The following is a 25,227-nucleotide window of genomic DNA, read 5'->3' on the forward strand; positions in this document are numbered from 1 at the left end:
TGATTTGGTACAAATATTTGGGGCATATAGTATGACCACTTCTCAATCTTGATATCACTCGGATAAAATCTCTGGATTCTACCTCTTCATTGATTGAGCGAGTAAATTGTTTGTTATTGAACCAAGGGTGTTTCACCGGTGTAGGCTGAATTGATTTATAATGTTTAGCGTTTGTCTGAGTGTTGTATATTCCCTCCCATTTTGCAATCATAGTACTCTTTATGTGGGGTATAAGATCTTGAGGTGAATAGATCCCGCATTCCACTATATCCATCCTCGAAGCCTGTTTAGCTAATTCATCCACTACCTCGTTTCCTTCTATTCCCACGTGTGATTTTACCCATAGAAAATGTACTTGTAGGCCCCAGGATTTCAGTTTGGCTAGGGTTTCCAAAATGTATTTATGGATGATTGTGAAGGTATAATCAAGCCTAAGAATTGAGAGGGAGGAAAGGCAACTGCGGCTATCAGATAATATTAGGCTTTTATCAGAAGCAAATTCTTGGTATTTTTCCTCCACATACTCCAGACTCTTGAATATTGAAAATAGCTCCACTGTAAATACTGAATTGAAAAGTTGAAGAAATGGAAAGTTCCTGGACATGACGGAATTAAGACTGAAACCCTTATTGAGATAAAAAAGGAGATCTCGAAGCCCTTAACACCTATTATAAATCATTGTTTCGTCAGTGGATGCTTTCCGGACATACTGAAGTTGGGAGTTATCAAACCCTTATACAAGAGTGGAGATAAGTTCAAGATAATCAATTATAGACCTATTTCATTGATATCAAATTTTGCGAAAATAATGGAAAAACTGATATATATACGCATGATGCAATTCCTTCGAGAAAATGGAATAATGATGATAATCAGTATGGATTTATGAGCGATAGATCTACAGAGGATGCAATTAGAAAATTAACAACCAACATTTATGAATATTTAGACAAACAAATCTCTTCCCTCTGCATCTTCGTAGATCTTGCTAAAGCATTTGATACTGTCTCACATGAAATTCTATTGGATAAACTTGATAGATGCGGTTTCCGAGGTAAGATTCACGAGTTGTTGAAGAGTTACCTATCGAATCGTAAGCAAGTTGTTGAGGTTGATAGACAAAGAAGCGAAGAAGAATGTGTTACTTACGGCGTTCCGCAGGGCACAGTGTTGGGGCCACTTTTGTTTCTCATATAAACAACTTATTTAATATTCCCTGCAACGGAAATATTATCGGTTTTGCAGACGACACCGTGACACAATTTCAAGCAAACTCCTGGGATGAACTGAAGAGTAAAACAAATAACAACTTTACACTGGTGAAAAATTGGTTACAGCATAATAAACTTACTCTAAATGTGGATAAAACAAGATATGTTCCGTTTGTATCATATGAAAATGGCTTGCCAAAGTATGGAAACATTGATATAGACACAATTACCAGTATACCAGCAGCGAAAAGTGCAAATTACCTTGGTGTGATAATCGATTGTCATCTGAAATGGGATGAGTATGTGAAAAATTTGACCAGAAAACTGAGAGGAATCATTTATAAATTCAAAGATTTAAAAAAAATCTGTATAAAAGAAAAATATTTGATTATGATCTACAATGCTCTGGTTGAAACACTAATTGGTTACGGGATAGTGGGATGGGGGGGAGTATACGATTGCCATTTAGACAGTCTGAATGAAGTCCAAAAATGGATACTACGAACCATATACAATAAAAGAATAACATACCCTAGTGAACCATTGTTCCAGCTATCTAAAATATTAAACATAAGGAAGTTATTTATTCTAAAAATGGCAGTAAATGTATTCAAGGGAAAGATAACATTGCATAATGTAGAGTATGAATACGAAACAAGGAATAATGATAGAACTTACTACACGTCGAAATGTTTTAAGAGAATAGGACAAAGATCAGCTCAATTTCTCGCTTCTAGAACGATTCCAATTCAGTTGAAAAAAAAAGGAAACTATAAAATTTTCAAAAGGAAAACCAGAGAATGGCTAGTTAAGTTGACGAAGAAAGAAACAGATGAGTTAATTAATAAATTCATTGAGTATATTCAACTTTGGTGCATACCTGTACATCAGACTACACTTAATATGCCAAATATACTCACCGACTAGAACTTACCGATTTTGACAGAATATTTACCGATTATGACATAATAAAAAAACTATTCACGAAATATTGATCAACGAAGAACCGGCTTGGACTTTTGACTCGATCCACATAAAATATATAACAAGGAGAAACCTGCAGCAGTGAAGTGAATGTTTATTAAGTTGGAGAAGATTGTTTTTGAGTTTGAGTTTAAGTTTAAAGCTATCATAGAGTTGAAATTATCTTGTCCTAAACAGTTACACACAGATTATATACCTTACTATGATCTCTGTAACCTGAACCATGTTTATTTCTGTTATACGAAATAAACAATTATTATTATATTATTATCATTATTACCTTCATGTGTGCCTTTTATAGGTTAATATTCAAGTGATTAATGTATATATTTTTGATTTGGAATAATACTTCTATTTACTGACACCCTATGTATGTTTGATGGGTCAAAAATTGTATATTGGTGACTGTACAATTCACAATAAACAATAAACAACTTCTGACATCCCCCGGTGATGTACTGGATAGTTTCATGTGTCGCACAGCCATAACGAGAGCTATCATCCGCCACTGAGGCATCCTTGGCGATATATTTCATGTAGTTCCTTGTTGAAATCACCTGATACTGGATGGCGAGCATGAAGCCCTCTGTCTCAGGAAACAACCTTCCGGAAGTCAATCAGTATTTTGACGCAGATATGTCGACGTAATCATGGTTGACCTCGTTCTAGTGCCTTCCATGCAAAGGTTTGCCAATCAGTTTCTGCATTTTACTTTCTGCAGAGTGTTCGACGGTTTCCAAGTGATCCTGTTGTAGCTTTAACGGTGTTGAACTATCAGCAACACAAACTACTCGATGGAGTTCTGACGAAGCAGCCTTGCTCAGGAAATATTTTCGAAGTCCTTCAATTTCCTGGGACATACGGTTGGACAAATCAACAATTCCTCTACCCCCAAGATGTCGTGGCAGCTCTGTCCGTTCTATTGAGCTTTTGGGGTGATGTTCATTGTGTTTAGTCAGTATCGTCCTTATTTTTCTATGCAGAGCTACTAAATCGGTGGTCGTGCAAGAGATTATACCAAATGAATAGCTCAGCGCCGAGCAAGCGTAGGTGTTAATCGCTTTTATCAGATTCTTGCTGTTAAGACCAGTTCTCATTATCCTTCTCAATCTTCGGGTGAACTCCTCCGTTAGTTCTTTCTTCATCTGACTCTGATTGATTTTTCTTGCCTGTTTTATGCCCAGATAGGTACTTGTATGTGTCTCCTTCCTTTAATGCTTCAATTTCTGTACCTTCCTTGAGTTTGAACGTACCATCTTCTATTTTCCCTCTCGTTATGTTCAGCGATAGACACACTTCTAGTCAAGACTTCATTTTGATGTCTGCCGAGAATCCTTTCACCATTTTCAGCATCAGTTGCATTTGTTTTTTGGTAGATGCAAAGAGTTTCAAATCGTCCATGTAAAGGAGATGATTCAGTTTCATCATAGTTCTACTGCCGCTTTTGATGGCAAATACGTAGTCCGTAGAGTTCAATCTATGAGACAAGGGATTCAGGGCCATGCAGAACCACAGAGGGCTCAGCGAATCCCTTTGGAAAATTCTGCGTCTTATTGGAATAGGCCCTGTTTTAATGGAACCATCTGCTGCTTTCATTTGAAGACTAGTACGCCAGGTTGACATGGCGTTTTTCAGGAACTTAACAATATTGGGATCCACCTTGTAAATGTTCAAGATAGTCAAGAGCCATTCGTGAGGTATGGAATCGAATGCTTCCTCGTAGTCTATGTACGCAGCGTAAAGATTCCTTCGCTTGGAGAACGCTTGATTGCAGATAACTGAATCAAATTTTAGCTCTTCTTTGCACCCTCAGCTGTCTTTGGTGCATACTTTCTGTTGCATGGCGATGATGTTATTCTTTTCGCAATGGTTGTGAATTCGGTTTGAAATGCACGATGTGATTAATTTGTACATCGTTGAAAGACATATGATTGGTCGGTACTTGGATGGGTCTTCTGTATTCCTTTGGTCTTTAGGTAACAGGCATTCTTTCAGGATTTTCAATGACATCATTTATTGCAGAGGTCAATTTGGCATGCAGAATCCAAAGTTTCTTGATCCAGCAGTTCTGTAATCCATCAGACCCAGAGGTGTTTTCCAGTTGTGTATTCTTCTGGTAGCTGATTTTATTTCTTCAATTGTGATCATGTCATGCTGCATCGGCTCATATTTTATAGCTTCAGATTTTTCATCTTCAATCCATCCGGTATCTCCATTGAACTGAGGTTTCGTTGATAATTGTTCGGTCCAGAATTGTTCAATGGCTTCCTCTGGTGGTAACATTCCATTTTCTCCATCACACGATGTAAGTGACCGATAGAAAGTTTCTTCCAGCTTTTCGAATGAATTATTGTCTCTTTTCCGGCTATAATTGCTTTTATATCTTCTCAGGCGTTCTGCATACAGACTTAGCTTTTGCTTCAGAGTGTCGAGGCAGTGGTGAGCTGTAGCATTCTCCGTCTCTCGTTCTGTGTGTGTTCTGTTTCTATCCATGATTTCTTTGGCAGCTTTCACAACCTTCCTTCCGCGATTCCCGTTCAAGTACTCCGTCAGTCGTCCAATGTCTCTTCTTAGTCTTTCTGTTTTGTGTCGAAGACGTTTCTGCCATTTTGGCGTATATAATTTGTGTAATTTTGAACCATCGTTGTTCGTTCGGCGAATTTTTGCCCCTATGGTTTCAGCCTCGGTTTCAGCCGTCGTTAGCGCTGCACAGTAAAAAACTACATATATGAAGATATTCCAATGAACTTCCATTCTGTAGGTACTCAGGTAAAACGTCCTTATTCAAGATGTCAATTATGAGTGACAGTTTCTTGGATGTATTGAGTCGGGGAGGTGCTTTTCGATGAAGAGGATCTGTTCCTTCCAGTTCGTCAAAGTATCTCCTCATCTCAGAGTCAACTTGTCAGTGGAGCTCTTCCCTATCGACCTGGTTGTCTGCCTCACTTGGGTTGCAAGATGGACTTTCAGCGTCAATTTCTTCTGGCTCTTGTTGCCCAGGCCTGTGAATCTCATCAGAGGTGTTGGTGTCGCTCTCTGTTAATGGCGGACGCTGAAGTTCTTGTTTAATTACGTCGATTCTGACCATTGGTATTAGTTTATTTCTCAGAATTACACGGTACTGGTCTGCCACCCGTTGTTCAGTGACATTGAGATTTGGATAGGCGTTGCAGAATTCCTCATGGAGCCTTTTCCTATAGTTGTTCGTGTTCTGCCCTAGTCCCGTGATAGAGTTATATATGCGCACAATAGTTTCATTCATGGACGTTGTCCACTTCATGCGCTTTCTAACTAACCCTGCTTGGGTGAGAACTGGCTGAATATCCTTCGCAGCACCTTCAGCGGTTCGAGTCGGCAATTGAATTGGACTCGTTGATTGCTGTTGTTGCTTTGGATCTGTAGCTTCTTTTGTAGGAGAAGTCCGCTTCCTCCACATCCTGCCACCGACGTCCCGCATGCTGTGATGTCCAGCGCCGGCTCCAGACATGCCCTGACGATCCCCAGGCAGCGACTTGTTTCCGAGGCTTCTCGTAATCACCATTTCCATGGGTTTGTGCTGCCCTTTGTCGGTTTGGGTGAGGGGTAGAGAAATGGGAGCAGAAAGAGCACCCCCATAAAGGATGTGAAAGAGAGAGGATAAAGGAATGGGACTGCGGACAGCAGGCGTGGCTGGCTGCACTGTCTACGTCGTTACGATGGCTACCCGGCAGGCCATCTACTTGATAGCTGCCAGGCAGGCCAATAATATAATTATTATTGAAATTCAATCAGGCAACGGCAATTTAATTTGTGAAAGAGTACTTACAGTGCATAGTGGGCTCTAATGTTTGAGCACAAGTGAATGTAGCGAGTTTAGTGCTTGAAAAATTAATGCATATTTGTGAAAATTCAATTGAGTTATTTTCGTATTCCTTCCTAATATTATTGTTGTTCAAATCTCTTGGACCAAAATTCGGCCTACCCCTACGCAAGAATGAAATTCCCGTTCACACTGTGATGAAAGATCTGGAATATTGTATTGCTAACCAACATGCAGACGAAATGGAGAAGGATAGGCTCAGAGCGAGAACCACCAATATCCTTACAAATTTTTACATGACTTATGAAATGCCAAAATTACACAGAAATCTTATGAACGACGTTAGAGATACGCAATTATTCCTGAAAGGCCATGATAACATCTTAGTGGGAAAATCGGATAAAGGGAATGCAACGGTGCTTATGTTGAAGAGTGAATATGATGATAAAATGACCGAGATGCTCGCTGACAGCAACGTCTATAAACGGATTGTGAAAGACCCAACTAAAAAGTACAAAGAAAGAGTCAACAATTTTGTGAAATTACTGCTTGAAGGTGAATATATTGACAAGACTCAAAGTATGAAAATTAAGATCAACAACTCCGTTCCGCCCAAAATGTATGGTCTCAGAAAAACCCATAAGGATTCGTTTAGTCTAAGACCAATTGTTAGCTGTGTAAACTCCCCATCCTATGGTTTAGCAGTATTTCTACATCAAATCCTAATGCCTTTAACAACAACATTCAAATATAAGATTAAAAACTCCTTCGACTTCGTGAAAAACCTAGAAAACGAAAATTTATCACCGAATTACAGGTTGATTTCGTTGGATGTAAAATCATTATTTACGAACATACCAAAAAATCTAGTACTCGGCATACTGAGAAAGAGATGGATGTTCATCTCGGCTTACACAAACATTCCACAGAAAGTGTTCATGGAGATGGTCCAGTTTTGCCTCGAGTCCAGCTATTTCCAATACAAAGGTGTAGTGTATTTGCAGCTTGAAGGTAGTGCCATGGGAAACCCAGTGAGTCCGGTCTTGGCTGACATTGTTATGGATGAACTAGTGTCTTTCGTCATTGAGAACTTGACCTTCGTGATCCCCTTTTTCTATTTGTATGTTGATGACTCTATCACAGCGATACCTGATGGATCCTATGACACTGTTCTTGACTCTTTCAACCGGTTCCATCCTAGCATACAATTCACCATGGAGAGAGAAGTCAATAATAGAATAACATTTTTGGACGTCGAAGTTAACAGGACTGAGAGTGGTCAATTGATGACCAACTGGTATACCAAAACAACGTACTCAGGTAGAATATTGAATTACTATTCAAACAATCCGATTAGCCACAAAGTTAGCACTGTTAAAGGACTACTGTACAGAATGGTAAATTTAAGTCACCATTCCTCTCATGACCTTAACTTACTTAAAATCAAGACCATCCTCAGAAAGAACAACTACCCTAGAAATTTCACGAACCAGTGTATATCCTCTTTTTTCACAGAACATAGACGCACAAACCTATTGAAAACATCTTCGGAGAGTAGGTATTTCAGGTTTCCGTTCATACAGGGTCTCTCACAAAAAATTAACGGAGTATTCAATGATGCAGTCAAGCTTGCATACTACAACGTAAAATCTACCAACTTTCTTTTCACAAAATTAAAAGATCCAATACCATCCAGTGATCAATCAAATGTTATATATAAGATACCGTGTTCTTGCGAAAAATCATACGTGGGACAGACTAAACAGTACCTGAGATTGAGAATAGCACAACACAAGACTGATTGCAAAAGTCAAAATTATAATAAGTTGAATAAGACAGCCTTGGCAGCACATCATTTCGAAACTGGACACAATTTCAAATTTGAGGAAACAACTATTTTAGATAAGGAAGCTAATTGGTTTAAGCGAAATGTGGGCGAGATGATACAGATTCATTTAACGAATAACAGAAATTTGAGAACTGATTGTTTGGGCTTAAGCAGCATCTACAATAACATTTTAGACTTATATTCCAGAAATAAGAGCCGGAATGGTAGAATATGAGATTTGTATTTGTTTGTTGGTTCTTTGAATGTTTTCAAGGATGAGTACCCTGTTTCACGCTGTTCATATTTTATTCTTTAATTTTTTAAAATTTTTTAATTTTTTAAATGTTTTTTAATTTGTTTGTTATTTTACTGCTCAAATTTTATATATGGTGTATAATTTGACCACTCAGTACACGGAGGGAGTGATGTCCGGTTTCTATGTTTCATTGATTATCTGTGGATTAGATAGGTACCAGGTGTTCATATGTTCGCACCGATTTGCTTGTTTACATCAGTTAACCTTTCAAAATATTAAATTGATTGATTACCGATATCTGTTGAATTGTAAATTTTATGAGTCTGTATAGAGGAGTTGACAGGACATTAGCTGCTTCCGAGGTAGAGTATTGAAATTTCGTAGTATTCATCGTGTTTTATTGTATTAATAAACTGTGTGTGTTTTATTATAGAGCTTGAAGAAGCAACAAATTAGTTGCGAAACGTCGCTCAAAGGAATGAAATAGTGTCTTATTCCTAACCCATTCCGATCCCACGATTTGAACAACAATTTGTGAAAATGTGCATCCGTTGTGATCGGTAGGCGGACACTGTTGCCAAGTCTTCTTAGAAATCATCCTTATGTGCTTATTTAAGGAAAATGGGTGACAACAATTTATGCATAAAATGCAAGCAAAAACAAAATGAAAAAGAAAAGTTTTACGTATTCGCCTGTGATTCATGTAATACATTCTACTGCGGGGACTGCTCAGGATTAACAACGACTGAAGTGAGATGTATGCCAAAACTGGAAAGAACACTTAAGTTTCATTGCACACTGTGCAGAGAAGGTGATTATATATAATGTCTGAAGAGTATTATTTTGGACAAAACAACAATCATTAATGATAAACAGACAATAATTGAAATGCTACAAGCTGAAATAAAAAAGATTGAAAGCAAGTCCTATGCGACTGCTGTTACTGCTCCTGCTTCAGCATCCCACCCAACAAGACCGGAAGTACCAAAAAACTTCCTACCAGTGCTGATCAAGCCAAGGAACAAGCAAGATACAGAAACTACAGAGGCAGAGATACAAGCAAAAATAAACCCTAGCAAGCTAAAACTAAGCATAAAATCTGTGAAAACTTCCAGAAACGGAGTAGTAGTGGTAAACTGTAATAGTCAACAAGAAAGTCAAAAATTACTACAAACAATTCAAGAACAAGACACGGAGAAGAAATATATCGTCCAACTGCCGCAAATGAGGAAACCCAGGATTAAAATTGTTATACCAACAACTAACAAGAGCGTAGAAGATATCACCAAGTGCCTAAAACAGCAAAATCAATTTATTTTAGATGATGACCACCTTGTCATAACATACGTCAAGCATATACAGAACAACAGAAGCATTGTCTTTGGTGAGTGCTCTGGAGACTGATTTGGGAGGCTTATGAAATAAGGGAAGGTCTTCCTATCATGGGAACGCTGTCCAGTCTATGAAGACACCAGAATTCCTAGATGTAAGAAATGCTATTCATATGATCATAGGGAAATAGATTGTAGGAATAAACCTTCTTGTACATATTGTAGCTTAGAACACAAATTTGAAAATTGTCCTAGAGCTCTCAAAAAATGTTGTAACTGTACGCAGGCGAATCTAGAATTTAAGTTAAACCATAACGTTGAACATGAAGCCTTTTCTCCAGATTGTCCGACATATAAATACTACCTTCAGAGATACAAAAACTCTATAGAATACTACTCTAAGTAATGTTCCCTTTCCGTTTTCTTTTGTCTCTTTTTTCTCTTTTTTTCTCTCTCGTTTGTAAATGGATATTGAAAATATTCTGAATTTATTAGAAACAGAATCGAATAATGAACATATGCAAAATGCAATTGAACTAAATGAATTCAAATGCAAGGTAAAATCTGATACAAAAGTTTTAGACATTCTGCATTCCAATGTGTGTAGTGCGCCCAAACATTTCGATGAAGTTTTAATATTTTTGCAAGCCTGTGATCTTCAAAATGTTGACATTTTAGTATTGGGGGAAACAAGAAATAATTTTTCACCAGACCAATTTAATATCCCGGGATTTTCCACTTTCTTTAATAACAGCACCCTGAACCAAAACGATGGCCTTCTTGTTTTTATTAACAATAAAATTAATCTCGACATAAAACATACGGTAACACCGTTATCTCATATTACCTTAACGGAAATAAAATTTAGACTCAACAATACATCATTAATGTTATACCTTGTTACAGATCACCCTCCACATCAGAACAAAATTTTTTACTAGATCTTGAAGATTTCTTAAAAAATCTCCCAAGTACAGATTTCACAATTTTTTTGGGCGACATAAATATGAATATTTTGAACCCTAATCCTAGCTATTTCAAATAGGTACTTGACGACTCTTATGTCCCGAGGTTTTAAATCGTATATAAATACTTTTACTCGAGTCACTACAGAGTCGAAGACATGCATCGATCACATTTTTGTCAAAGAAAACCAAACCAATCTAGACCTTCAGCCTTCAGTAATAAACCATAAGGCTACATTCACAATCAATTTACGGGTCGAAGTGCACTTCGGCAGGGAAGCTCAGCAGATGGCGTTCTTCGTTACCATTCACAATGAAATTCAAGACAAAATTTCTTGCAAGTCGCTAACTATCACTTCGGCAAGGAATTTCGTGCCGGCTATAGATGATGCTGATGCTTATGTTTTGATCAATTACATTTTTGATTCATTTGAGTCTTTGGTTCCAAGATTATTGCGAATGGTAAATTTCGTGCCGAAGTGCACTTCGGCCCGCGAATTGATTGTGAATGCAGCTTAATACAACAGATCATTACCCTGTTTACCTGCAGGTTTGTAATAAAAACCAAACCAAACTTCCGCCCCTTAAAAAGACCATCAAAATATTTGACCCGATAAAATTTAAGAACTTGATTAGTCTAGAAATTTGGACTTCTGTCTTGGAACAAAATGACGCAGACATTGCATGGGACTTGTTTTACAAAAAATTCAGTGAAATATATGAAAATTGCAGAACAACAAGAGAGGTAAAAATTAAAAATCATGTCAAAATCAAACCTTGGATTACAAATGCAATAATAACATCAATCAAGCATTGCGATCAACTAAAGAAAACCATATTGAAAATTAAAAATGACAATGCACTTACTGAGACATACAAAATATATAGAAATAACCTAAATAAAATTATAAAGATAGCAAAAGCAAGTTTTTATCGTGAAATTGTACACACGACATGAAAAAAATTTATAACATAATAAATGAAGCTACAAACACAAACAAAAATAAATATACCAATGTTAACATAACAGATAAAGATGACAAACCTTTGATGAACACAAAATCGATGGCAAACTACTGCAATGACTACTTTATACAAATAGGAATGGAAATGGCAGCAAAAATACAGCCACCTAGGGATCACAGAAATCCCATAAACTGTCGTGTCCATCAAAATATGTTTCTCAAGCCTGTTATTGAAAACGAACTTATTCTGCATATAGGATCTCTTGAAAACAACAGTTTCCCGGGTTTTGATGATATTGGCACAAAAATTATAAAAAACTATCACATGTATATTGTAAATCTTCTCATGCATATCATAATCTTTCAGCAAGGTGAAGTTCCAGACGATTTCAAAAAGTCAATTGTAGTTCCGGTTTATAAATCCGGTGATAAAACTAAAATTGAAAATTTTCGCCCGATTAGCCTAATAAGTACTTTTACCAAAATATTTGAAAAATGTCTAAAAGACTGACTATTAGACTTTTTTATAGGAAACAAAAGTTTAAGTGCAAATCAGTTTGGATTTCAAAAATGATTAAGTACAGGTCATGCTATATTTATACTTGTAGATTGCATTAAAACAAATCTGGACGAAAACAAAAATGCTTAGGTGTTTTTCTCGATCTTGCAAAGGCTTTCGACACCGTGTCTCATAAAAAACTGCTAAAAGTTCTTGAGCACTATGGTGTTAGAGGCATTGTGCTGAAGTTGTTTCGTAGCTATCTAGAAGACAGATTACAACAAGTTAAAATAAATGACATTCTAAGTGACAGCCAAAAAATCCATCTGGGCATTCCACAGAGCACTATCCTAGGGCCGCTACTTTTTATAATTTATATAAACTCATTATTATTAATTGACATACAAGGCCTTATTATATCTTACGCCGATGATACGGTTTTAGTATTTAGTGATGAAACATGGCAGAAAGTAAGGTCTAAAGCAGAGATTGGCATAGGAATAGTAAAGGACTGGCTAGATTTCAACGAATTAACCCTGAATCTACAAAAATTGAAATATATTGCATATTCTCTTACAAATCTAAATAAACCAAATTTTAACAACTTGCACTTGCCAAATACAGGTTTCAGAATAAATGAAGTTAGCAATATAAAAAACCTTGGTGTCATGATTGACAATCATCTAAAATGGTCAGATCATCTAGCTGGTTTAGTAGTATAAACGAGAAGGCTTGTTTACAAATTTTACGAGCTAAGAAAATTCATGAACACAAAACTCATTTTAATAGTTTATAAAGCTCTGGTGGAATCGATTTTGCAATACGGAATTGTTGTTTGGGGTGGTCTTTATGAGAACTAAATGTTTTCCAAAACTATATTTTGAAGGTAATATATCAGAAAAATAAGCGTTACCCTACTGACCGACTATACAATGAAGAAATTCTGAATATAAGAATGCTGTACTTCTATAATTGTTGCCTATTTCTGCACAAAAACAAAAATTTAAGTACAATAATTAATCACACACATCTTACCAGGCAAATGACAAACCGAAATTTAATTGTTCCTTTTTTATCGAAAGGATGGAAATCAGAGATTTGCAAAAAGTCTAGCTCCAAAAATACTAAATTCACTTCCTGTCAATATTAGGGATATTTCAAATCATAAAAAATTTGCGGAAATTTGTCGACCCTTTATTTATCATAACTATAAGATGTACATGGAATTTCTATGAATCAAAGCTGTTATTGAGTCTCTCTTGAGTTTTTTTCTCACTGTAAAATTGGGACAGCTTAGAGTATGGTTGGATGGTGAAATATTTGAGTACTATTTGAAAGGGTCTTAAAGTTGTAGTTTTAGATCCTTTGCACATACAGATTGTTTGTAATCTAGGTGCAATAAATAATTATAGAAATAATTTTACAAATTTTTGATTATTTTTGTTAACCAAATGAAATTGTGCTCAACCAATTCTAAATGAATAAATAAATAAATAAAAAAAAACGTTCGAGAATGAATGTAGAACGAAAATAATTAATAAGATCAACATAGTGGTTTCAGTAAATGGAAGGAATTTGAGTGAAGTAGTGTCCATTTAATACTTGGGTGTTAGATTGGATGGTAACTTGAGGTTGAAAGAACACTCAGAATTTATAACAGCAAAGATGGCACAGAAGATACACTTTATTAGTAGGATCAGTAATAAGATAGACTTTAAAACGAAAGTGCTAGTGTTCAAGTCGATGGTATTGCCCCATTTGGATTTTTGTACGTCCTTATTATTCAACCTAAAGTCGAACAGTATTGAAAAAATTCAAAAAGTAATGAACAGAGGCATGAGAATAGTTTAGGGCTGTAATAGAAGAACGCCAATTAGAGTCATGTTAGATGCACTGAACTTGATGACTGTGAGACAGAGGATTATATTCAAAACACTGGATTTCATATATAGGGTTGAGCATAATATGCTGCAAGACTATCTTTGTGAGCACATCAGCATATCCGAGATTCATACATACCATACAAGAAATAGGAACAACTTTTATGTGGAAACATTCCGTACGAGCTCTACTTCAGGATCTACTTTGATTGGAGAATTAAAATTTTATAATGGTTTACCTAGCGAAATGAAGAGATGTACCAATTATAGAGAATTCAAGCGATTGTTGATTTCTCACGTTAAGGGGCATTTTTGAGTTTTTTCTTTCACTTACTTTGAAGGTTGTAAATAGTTTATCAACTAATAAAAATTATTATATTATCATTATTATAAATTGGAACTGAGGCAAGGCCTCTAAGCAGCTCTAAATATACAAAATTATATCGAATGAATTTCGATACAGATATTATCCCACACATCACATATCATGTAATAAATAGGAATATTGACGAAATATATATGCTTATAGAATATTGGGCTAGGAAATTCTTTCTCAGGCTCTCAACGTCCAAGATAATTGAAAATAAAGGTTTTGACGACAAGCGTATGAATGATAATTTTCCACTCGGAAGATAAGTGTCCAAGAAGTAGAGTTTCATGTCGGACATGAGGCCAATTTTAAGTTGAAAGGAAAACGGTTTAGTTTAGATAATAACTCGCCCATAAGAGCTCATATATCAATTCAATATTCGAAGATAATTGATTCGGCGTTGTAAGAATTAGCAGGCTCTTGAGTTTTAACCGGCTAATTGCAAGACCTTGCAGAAAAAATGCAAGGTTAGCGCGTCGTGGAATAATCGGGGAAACACCCACGAGAGGTGGAGAAGGAATTTGGGTTTTTGATCTAAGAAGGGGAATGATAAAAGGAACCAAAAAAGGGAAGGGAGTTAGTGAGTCGAAGAAAATAGACGTCGGGAAGACGTAGTAGAATCCGGGATTCGAATAGAGTAGATTTGGAAGTCCGAGAGTAGATTCGGCAGTTCGAGAAATTTAGAAGTATTTTTCGGAGTAAGGTCTCAAAAAGGGAGACGGGTACAAGCTATTCGGGGAATAGTAGAAGAGAATTATTATCGTGGTTAAAGTCAGTTTAGGGCGTTATAATTGTTTTTTTTTATGTGTGGTAAAGACCGGATATAGGATTTTTAGGAATTTTGTATAGGGTCGAAACCAAGAGCGTTAATCGTTGACGACGGAAAAGTGCGGAAAGTGCCATTGAGTGTGAAGAATTCGCCGTTCTGTGCGAGAAATGTCTGGTGATCGAAAAAGTTCATCATCAGCCCCATTAGGCGAACGACGGTCGTAGAAAAAGGTAGAAAGTTTCAATTTTTGTTTGTCCAGAGTCCTGAAAGCTCCTCTAAAATTCATTTGATTTTTGATCATATTTTTATTGTTGTTGTGCAATTGAGAAAAAAGAATTTCAATTCAAGATTTTGTTGACGAAATTTTAATGATTATTGCTTTGCGCACTTTGCATGTATGAAAGAAATTAAGATTTTATTTTGGTCGTAATCGACCAAATACGTTCTTGTAAAGAAGTATTCAAATTTCTGCAATAGATTTATCCGTTAAATTTTACCAGAGTTTCATTTAAATTTTCTCCCCAGAAAATATAGAAAAACATCAAAGACCTGTCCTTCGCGCGACGGGCCGAATCCACCATTTTTGCCTTTAAAGGGGCCTTAAATTTTGTGTAGTTAACATCTTAAAAATAATCACCCCTGTTCAGTGGAAAGCCGCTCTTTCATTGATTCAAGATAAGGGGTGTTTTATTGCAATCACACATTCTCCTGCACACAGTTTCCCCGATCGAAACTGTCATACTTGTTCTTGAAAATGTTCACCGAAGAGGCACCAATGATCTTTGGAGGCAGACGGTCCCAGGAGTCGAACACTCGATTACGTGTAAAAATCTGACGAGGGGTCTTGAACTTTTTCTTATATAGTTTGTAGCAATGACCCCGCAAATTGCCAGTGTCGAGTGGAAACAAAGAGAACAAATCAGTGCCAAACTTTCTATGCAGAGCTCTGTAGGTCACTATCAGATCTCCATCCCCACGTGGGTCCTCAAAAGTGGTCAAGCCGAATATTTTAAGACGTTCGTTATAATATGGGCGACTTGTTCCATATAGGAGACCGATAACAGATCTTTGAAGCTTCTCCAGTTTATCCATATCACCCTTGAGGTCAGGACATCACACTGGTCCCGCGAACTCTAGAATAGGCCTCACATAAGATTTGTAAATTTCAATAATGATCAGTATGAGAACAATAATATTTAATTTGTCATATTTCAAATAATATGAACGGATTTTGGAGTTCAAAACGCGTTTTTCTCAGCTGAAAGAAAAATTGACATCGATGGTTGATTCCCTGTATCCTTCAGTTGTGGTATTGTTGTAAAACGCATAGCTGCAATTTATCCTTCTGAAGATCCTGCAGGTTTTTGTGAGAGTACTGGTATGACAGGGAATCTGCAGTAGTGTGTAGGTTCCTTGCTTCTTCGCTCAGTGTTGTTTTGCGTACATATAACTTTTTCTTTGACCTTATTTACAACACGTTGAGTGATAGATCTAGGGTAGTTGTTTTCTCTTAAAATACTGTAAACCTTCTGTGTACTCTCATCCTTAAATTTATTGGCTTTTAAGGATAATAATGCCCTACACATCAGACTGATTGCAATGTTGACTTTTTGCGTGTTACCGTGGTTGCTGTAGTAGTTTATTATCCTTCTGAAGCCTATATTCAAATGAAATATGTGCCAACAATAATTTGAAGAACGTTATCAAGACAGCTGATATGAATATCTCCGGAATTCCACCTGTACGGAATTCCCCCTCTGACTCAGATAAATCCAACATACCAATTCGTTCAGATGTTTTTTTGAACTCTGAATCAGGAAATACTGAAATGGAAATTGTTGCAATAAATGACGAACAGAAGAGAGACCTTCTTACTAAAAATGAGTCATCTGAATGGACTGTCGTTGCATCGAAAAAAAAAAACATAAATTAAAAACCATAACTAATCACGAAAATCCGGAAGTAGTGATCAATACACCTTTGAAGAAGACTGTCACCACCAGGAAAACCCCCAAACCCATAGTTGGTACTTAGAAATCAAATTCGCTTCATGTGGTTCCTAAGAAGCCACTTTCCCACTTACACATCTCCAGGCTAAGCCCTGAGACTACAGTTGAAGAGCTCCAGGACTTCTTTGATAGAGGTTTCCTGTTATCTCATATGAAAAACTAACATCAAGAAAACCTGACATATATATTCCTCATTCAGAGTCTGCATTCCCACAGAATTTTTAGAAGAGGCAATGAATCCCTCCTTTTGGCCAGAAGCAGTTGCTGTAAATAGGCTTTTTATAAAACGTGGCCAGACCATCAAAAAGAAATGAACGGTAAGCTTGTTGTTCCTAGAAAATCAGTTAGCAGAGATGAAAGGTTGAAGATTGTACAAGTAAGTGCCCAAGGATTGTCTAATAAAATCCATCAATTTGAAGTTTTCACTCAACTAGAGAATCCAGATATCTTAACTATGGCAGAACACTGGTCTAAACCGGAGGAATTGTCTTCTCTATCATTAAATAATTATGTTATTGCTGCTTCTTATTGCCGCCCCATGCGTCAACATGGCGGAACAGCAATTTATCTCAAATCCCACTACCAGTTTCAGGAAATTTATTTATTTATTTATTTATTTATTTAGAAAATACAGGGATACAAACAGAAACAATTCCAAAACAGTATCCACTCTGTAAAAATGAAAAATCAATTTCAGTTAACAGACAAAGTAAGGACTTAAGTACACCCCAAAACACTGTTCAATACATTCAGATAAAAAACAAAAGGGAGAAACAGTCAAGTAATGCATCATGATATTCATACAGTAACACTTTTGAGTTGTTTTTTGAAATTTTTCAAGGAGGATTCATAAAAATTTAAAGATGTGCCATGTAGATTACATATTTTTTGACATCTCACTAATGGTGAATTCATGCCAATATTTGTTCTCCTGAAGGGAATGTTGAACATTTCATGCTGTCTAGTTGTACGATTAGGTACATTAAAATCTAATGATGTTAGTAATTCGGTTGAATCGATATGCGAACTCATTATTTTGAATAAAAATAATATGTCATTTTTGTTCCTACGACCAATCAGACTGACAATATTACACTCCTTTTGTATTCCAGAATAGTTACTGTTGGCAATAGTGATATTAGTTTTACGAGCTAAGTGTCTCAAAAATTTATTCTGTACTCTTTGCAGCCTATTTATGTATTTAGAGTAAATCGGATTCCACACGACGGAGGCGTAACAGAGCTTGCTATCTATAAAAGCATAATAAAGTGAAATCAGAGATCGCACGTTTTTGAAACCTTTGCAGTTTCTTATGATGAAACCCATCATCCTCGAACAGTCGACTGCCACAGAATTCACATGATCGCTGAAACTTAAATTCTGGTCAATAAACACTCCCAAATCTTTTACGGTTTGTACTTTTTTTATGTAGTTTCCATCAATGTTATATTGGTATGAAATCTTCGACCTATTCCTTGAGAAAGATATGTAATTACATTTTGAAAAATTTATGAATATGTTGTTCTGAGCACAATATATTGCGATACGATCAAGATCACTTTGAATTCTCCGGCAGTCCTCCAACGTCCGCAAGCGAAGAAAAAGCTTGAGGTCATCAGCATATAGTAGCACGAGTGAGTACCTCAAACATCCGATAATGTCATATATATATATTATAAAGAGAAGGGGACCTAAGTGACTTCCCTGTGGTACTCCAGATGTACTTATGTATTCGGCCGATTTATGTCCCTCCACCACCACCACCTGTTTTCTTCCGAATATGTACGTCCCAATATAATCAGGGAGACCGGGAGTTTCACAAACCTCAGCTAATTTATTAATGAGTAGTTTATGATCGATTTTGTCGAACGCTTTGCTGAAGTCCGTGTAGATCGCATCGACCTGATGTCCGGCATCCATAGATCGGGAAATATACTCCACAAACAGGGTAAGGTTAGTGTCAACCGAGCGTCCAGGGTAAAATCCGTGTTGTTGTGGGATGATAATTTTCTTAGTTTCGCTTAGAAGTATTCGATATATGATTTGTTCTAATATTTTTCCGAATATAGAAAGTTTGCAAATGGGTCGGTAGTTGTTCATTTCACTTTTTTTACCACCCTTGTATATGGGCACAACATGACTTAACTTCCAGACTGTGGGGTAATATGAAGAGAGAGACATATTATAAATGCTCGTTAATGGGAATGTCAAGGCATCGATACAGTTTTTTATGAAAATTGGGGGTATTCCGTCGGGACCAGGTGATTTGTTGATTTCAATATTTTGAAGGAGGTTACGTACTTCAGACTCATCAACGGCTATAGAAATTTTGGGATTTTTACGAAAGTGAAAGACAGTACCGTCTTTAGGTGTTTCAAAGGTACTTTTAAAGAAAGTGGCAAATAGTTCGCACACCTCTCTAGGTCCGTTAGCACTAGATGTCTCAAGCGTCATTTTTTTAGGAATGAACATTCTTGACTTCCGCCTGTTGGACATATACCTCCAGAAACCCTTTCCGTTATTGCTGCTGAGAATATCCGATTCCACACTTTGCAAATAAGTTGAATAGTCTCTACAAATTAAGTTTTTAGATGATTTTCTCAATATTGAGTAGTTGATGTAATCTGATTGGTTTCGAAATTTTTTGTATTTTTTGTGGTAATATAATTTTTGTTTTATGCATTTTATGGTATCCTTCCTGAAATAACTGGGGTACTTTGTATTGACTCTGAAGGTAGGAACATGTTTCTCAATTAATTTACCTATCCTGTCATAATATTAAAATAAAACATATTGAGAATTTTTCATCTGAAATGCAATGTGAAATTTGTGGTATTAATTTAAAAATAATGATTCTGATGGCTCTGAAGTTGTCTTTATCTGCGGAGATTTAAACATCAACTATTTTGATTCGCACAGTACGCAAGAATATCTTCTGATAATCTTTGATCTTGTTGTCACATCTACTGATGCTATTAGAGTGTTTACGAACAAACATGGCGTTACTAGTAGTTCCAAAATTGATTATATCCTTACGAATGCGAATACTGACCTTGTTGACACCAGGGTGGTGGATACCAATATTGGTGAACACAGGGCAATTATATTGACGTATGACTGTGACAATAGTACTTCTCCGATTGAAACCACTCCGAGATCATCTCGCGACTTATCAGAGAGTTATCTCGAAAATCTGACTTTGTTGGCGGAAGGCGCTAAATTTGATACGACCTACGACATCGCCGATGTTGACATAGCTTTTGATTCAACATGCCTCTGTTGAGAATTGAAAAAACTCCATTGGGAATTTCAAAATCTGAAAACCCAGGAATCGGGAACTCGTTTGTCACCTTTCGTCACACCAAAAGGCAAGAAATACCCGGGCTGCCAAGCGAGGGTATCCACGGCTCACTCAGTGAAGATGGAGTGGGTTCAATGTTAGGAACCGGTAAAAGAGAAGTAGGGCGCCAGGTAGATTTCTTTCCCCAGTAAATACCCTTAGGAACAGCAACAACCCCAAATCAACCAAACGAGTTGTGCTGAAGAACGATTTATTCAGGCAGCAAAGAAAATACACGGGCCTACTTGTATGGCTATAGTTGTATTGAACGCCAAGGAGGGTGTGTGGTGTCTAATAATAATTGTAATACTTCAAAAGGATGGCCTTTATATAATTAACCGAAATCGCGTCGCTTGAGCTCAGGCGCAGCGCGAAGTTCTTCAGAATTCCCAAATGTACAAGCAACACTAATTAAAGTTCATTTTAACTGCACAGAATTATCAACGTCACCAGAATGACGTACTCTAACTAAATTAATCTATATCTCATTCCACAAGCAATAGAATGTGATAATAATAGCAATACGTTAAAGTTTTACAATATAAACCGTTATCGTTAAGGAAAGCAACAATATAATACGATATGCAACTTCTATAATACACTTGCGTGTCCTGAGAGTTCTCTCTATCCGCTCCTGAATGGGGGAGATGGCCTCTTCGTTATGAAATTCTACAAGGTTTCTGTTGCAACGGCTCCACTTGGATTGGATTTCACGAGTAGTTCTAGAAGGCTCGACTTGGACTGTGACTATACTAGGATTTATAGGACTTCCTCCCTACACAAGGATTTCAAGGACTTCCTCTTATACTAGGATTTCAAGGGCTTCCTCTCTATACTAGGATATGTCTCCCTACACTAGGACCCTAGTTCTTCGGGGGAACTATTAAAATCTAACGTGTATCCACCAAATCTTTCCAAGCTCGAATATGCAATTAGACAACCGGAACCTCGGTTCTATCACAATCAACGTAGGATGCTCCCAACTAATTCTTCTAAGTCAACGAATTTCACGGCAATAGCTTTATGAAGAAAAACTTCACGTGCCACAGCGAAGAAAGCTCTCGATTAATCCTCCTTAAGGAGATACGCCAATATAGAATCCAAATAAACCAGTTCGGCAGGAGATCACACAGATATCCGAAGATTAACCCAACAAATGGACGATTTTAATTATCGAAAACTCCAGAAATTCCTGATGAATACCTCCGAACTTACAAAATGGCTAATTACACAGAAAACTCATCTGACGCTGTCTAACCTTCAAAATTCTGTGAGCACGGAAAACTAAACTAAAACGTCAAGATTCAACCCCCTTCGACCGATAGCGGTAAATAACAGTAGGCCGATCGCCCCACATCAACATAACCTGCAAATTCAATTCGTACCGTATTTATTGATGGTATTTGAAACCGTTACACGTTACTTAACAGCTAAAAACGGATATTCTGCACTCTTAAAGGCTTGTATATATAATTTTTATGCATCTGTTCTTGATCGATCTACCAATAAAAATAAAACAATTTGGGATTTAGTCAGGGGAAAAATAGGTGGCGTCTCCTCTAATACAATTGTTCTGAATGTAGACAGCCGGTTTTTTTTTTATCATGAAGAGGTAGCTGAAACTTTCGGAAGGTACTTCTCAAGCATCGCTGCTTCCAGCATTACCGAACATTTTGGTGTTAAGCGATCTTCTTCATGCATGGTGCAGCCCCTCTCCAACAATAATTTTTTTCCTGCCAGTTGTTGCTGATGAAGTCGTACACATTATTAAAAATCTGAAGATTGTAAAGAGTTGTGGTAAAAATATGATCTCGGTAAAAATCTTGAAAACTACTGCCCCTCAAATATCAGATATTTCTCATCAATGCCTCGGTCACTTCAGGAAGGTTTCCTCTTATTCTGAAGATAGCTAAAATAATTCCAGTTCCCAAAAAGAAAGGCGCATCTGATGATATAGCTAGTTATCGACCAATATCTATATTGAGTTTTCTCTCGGAAGTTATAGAGAAATTGGTGTATCAAAAAATGTTGGGATATGTTACGATATGCAATGTCTATTGAATGCCTAATATACAGGGTGTGGCGTAATGAATGGATAATATGGAGCCTGCAGGTAGAGGACTCTATGGCGGTTCAGAAAAATATATTTTACGTTTAGTAAAAGTGCCTTGGTTTTCGAGATATTCGAGATTTTCGAAAATTCAAGAAAATCACACCCTTCGCCACTCTTTTTGCAGGCAAGACTCCAAATGAAGGAACTTTTTCCAACTGTTTTTTGGATAGTATTCCTGGATAGATGCGCTATCAAATGTAAATTATTATTTTTGAGGCGCATAAATAGTTTTTCATGAATAAAAGAATTAACTCAAATTTTCCGTTTTGCTTATTTTTTTTCCTAAGTTCAACCCAGCCTGGTGTGAAAAATAATATAGTTACCTGAGTGCCAAAGCAAGAGAAAACATGCCTGTTTCACTGAGATTCTGAAATGGTATAACTCACTCTATTTTCAGCATTAAATACAAAATAAATTTCTATTACAATGAGTCAAGGCATCAGAGTTTGACGTGAGCCTTTTTCTTTAATTTTTAGCAACTGAAATGAGACTTGCAAGCAGAATAAAGCAATTATTCATAAGAAGTTGTAGAGCATCTAGTACAGCTCCTGATTCACACTTTGAACAATTTTTGTAAAACTCGATTCAATTAAACAATATTTTAAAATTGGTTTTTTTCCCTCGTATTCTTTCAGTATTAAGCCCTATAGTTATAAAGTTGATAGTTGTTAAGCGAATTTCAAGTAACGAAGTGAATTTCAGCACTTATGTAATTAAGAAAAAAAGCTGAAAATTAGGTAATTTTCATTACATTGAGTCAAGACCCTTGTTACAAAAATGCTGAAATTTATTGCATAACTTGAAAATATTGATTTCACAACGTTGGGGTTCAATAATAAAAGAAAACGAGAAAAAATAACAATTTTAAAATATCCTTTCATTGAATAAAGTTTCACAAATCACAAATGATGCTTAAATTGGCCACCATGAGTTCTGATACATGCTCTATATAGTCTACATTTTTTAATGAATCATAGCTTTATATTGCATGGATATCAACAATTTCAAAATGAGTATCGTTTCATTGAATTAAATATCACAAAAGATTCTCTAAGAGGCCACCATGAGCTTCAGTAAATGCTCAATACCTTTTTATAGACGATTGCTTCATTCTGTTTGCATTTCCCAGTTTAGCTAATAAAAATTTTAGAAACACTGTTCACATTAAACTAGGCCTCAACTGATTGTAATAGGAATTTATTTTGTATTTAATGCTGAGAATACAGAGAGTTATACCATTTCGGAATCTCAATGAAACTGGCATGTTTTTTCTTGCATTGGCTCTCAGGTAACCATATTATTTTTTACACCGCGCTGGGTTGAACTTATGAAAAAAAATTAGCAAAACGGAAAAGTTGAGTTAGATCTTTTTTTCATGAAGAACTATTCATGCTCCTCAAAAATAATGAATTACATTCGATAGATCATCTATCCAGGAATACTATCCAAAAAACAGTTTGAAAAAATTCCCTCATTTGTAGTCTTGCCAGCAAAACGAGTGGCGAAGTGTGTAATTCTCTTGAATTTTCGAAAATCTCGAATATCTCGAAAACCAAGGCACTTTTACTAAACGTAAAATATATTTTTCTGAACCGCCATAGAGTCCTCTACCCCCAGGCTCAATATTATCCATTCATTACGCCACACCCTGTATGTAACTGCGCATATGACGTCACAGATTGTAATGCGCTCCGGTCTATGAACCTGTTGTACAGTCAGTCAATAACGAGAGTCAATAAAGTCATCCACAAAGTCAAGTCGTCTGTCAGTTACCATCCAGCAATATAATATAATAAATAACAGGATACTTGAACAAATTTTCAACAATTACGAATTGTCAACACGGATTTCGGGTGAGCAGGTCGACGGAGACTGCGGCGTGAGTTCGTTTATGGATGCTTGGATGACGACATATGTGTGGCAGGGATGTTTTTCGATCTGTCGCGTGCATTTGACTGCCTTAATATCAACTTTTCACTCGACAAGTTCTATAATATTGGCTTCAGGGGAGTGTTCCTCGACTAGGTGCGCAGTTTTCTGTTGGAATCACCTGATCCTGGATGGCGAGCATGAAGCCCTCTGTCTCAGGAAACAACCTTCCGGAAGTCAACCAGTAGTTCGACGCAGATATGTCGACGTAATCATGGTTGACCTCATTCTGGTGCCTCCCATGCAAAGGTTTGCCAATCAGTTTCTGCATTTTACTTTTTGCAGTGTGTTCGACGGTTTCCAAGTGATCCTGTTGTAGCTTTAACGGTGTAGAACTATCAGCAACAGAAACTACTCGATGGAGTTCTGACGAAGCAGCATTGCTCAGGAAATATTTTTGAAGTCCTTTAATTTCCTGGGTCATACGGTTGGACAAATCAACAATTCTTCTACCCCCAAGTTGTCGTGGCAGCTGGGTCCGTTCTATTGAGCTTTTGGGGTGATGTTTATTGTGTTTAGTCAGCATCGTCCTTATTTTTCTCTGTAAGGCTGCTAAATCGGTGGTGGTCCAAGAGATGATACCGAATGAGTAGCTCAACGCCGAGCAAGCGTAGGTATTGATAGCTTTTATCAGATTCTTGCTGTTTAGACCAGTTCTCATTATCCTTCTCAATCTTCGGGTGAACTCCTCCGTTAGTTCTTTCTTCATCTGGCTCTGATTGATTCTTCTTGCCTGTTTTATGCCCAGATACTTGTATGTGTCTCCTTCCTTTAATGCTTCAATTTCTGCACCTTACTTGAGTTTGAACGTACCATTCTTATTATTATAGTTTTCGTGTACCAACTGGTCGTTGAATTGTTCCCTTCTGATTATTCAGAGATATAAGGAAGAAATTTTGTTTTCTGTTTCATCTTTTACAGTGAATTTCATACTGGGATAGTATGAGTTGAACAGGTCGATAACAGTATGTCTCATTTC

General features: G+C 36.7%; 1 protein-coding gene across 3 annotated transcripts in view; it reads left to right on the plus strand.

Moving 5' to 3' along the window:
• LOC123314442 (large neutral amino acids transporter small subunit 1) overlaps positions 1-25,227 on the plus strand; it is a 439,580-nt gene that overhangs the window by 89,727 nt on the left and 324,626 nt on the right. The gene's annotated exons all lie outside the window — the stretch shown is intronic.

Source organism: Coccinella septempunctata, chromosome 5, assembly GCF_907165205.1.
Source record: "Coccinella septempunctata chromosome 5, icCocSept1.1, whole genome shotgun sequence".
Taxonomy (NCBI): Eukaryota; Metazoa; Arthropoda; class Insecta; order Coleoptera; family Coccinellidae; genus Coccinella; species Coccinella septempunctata.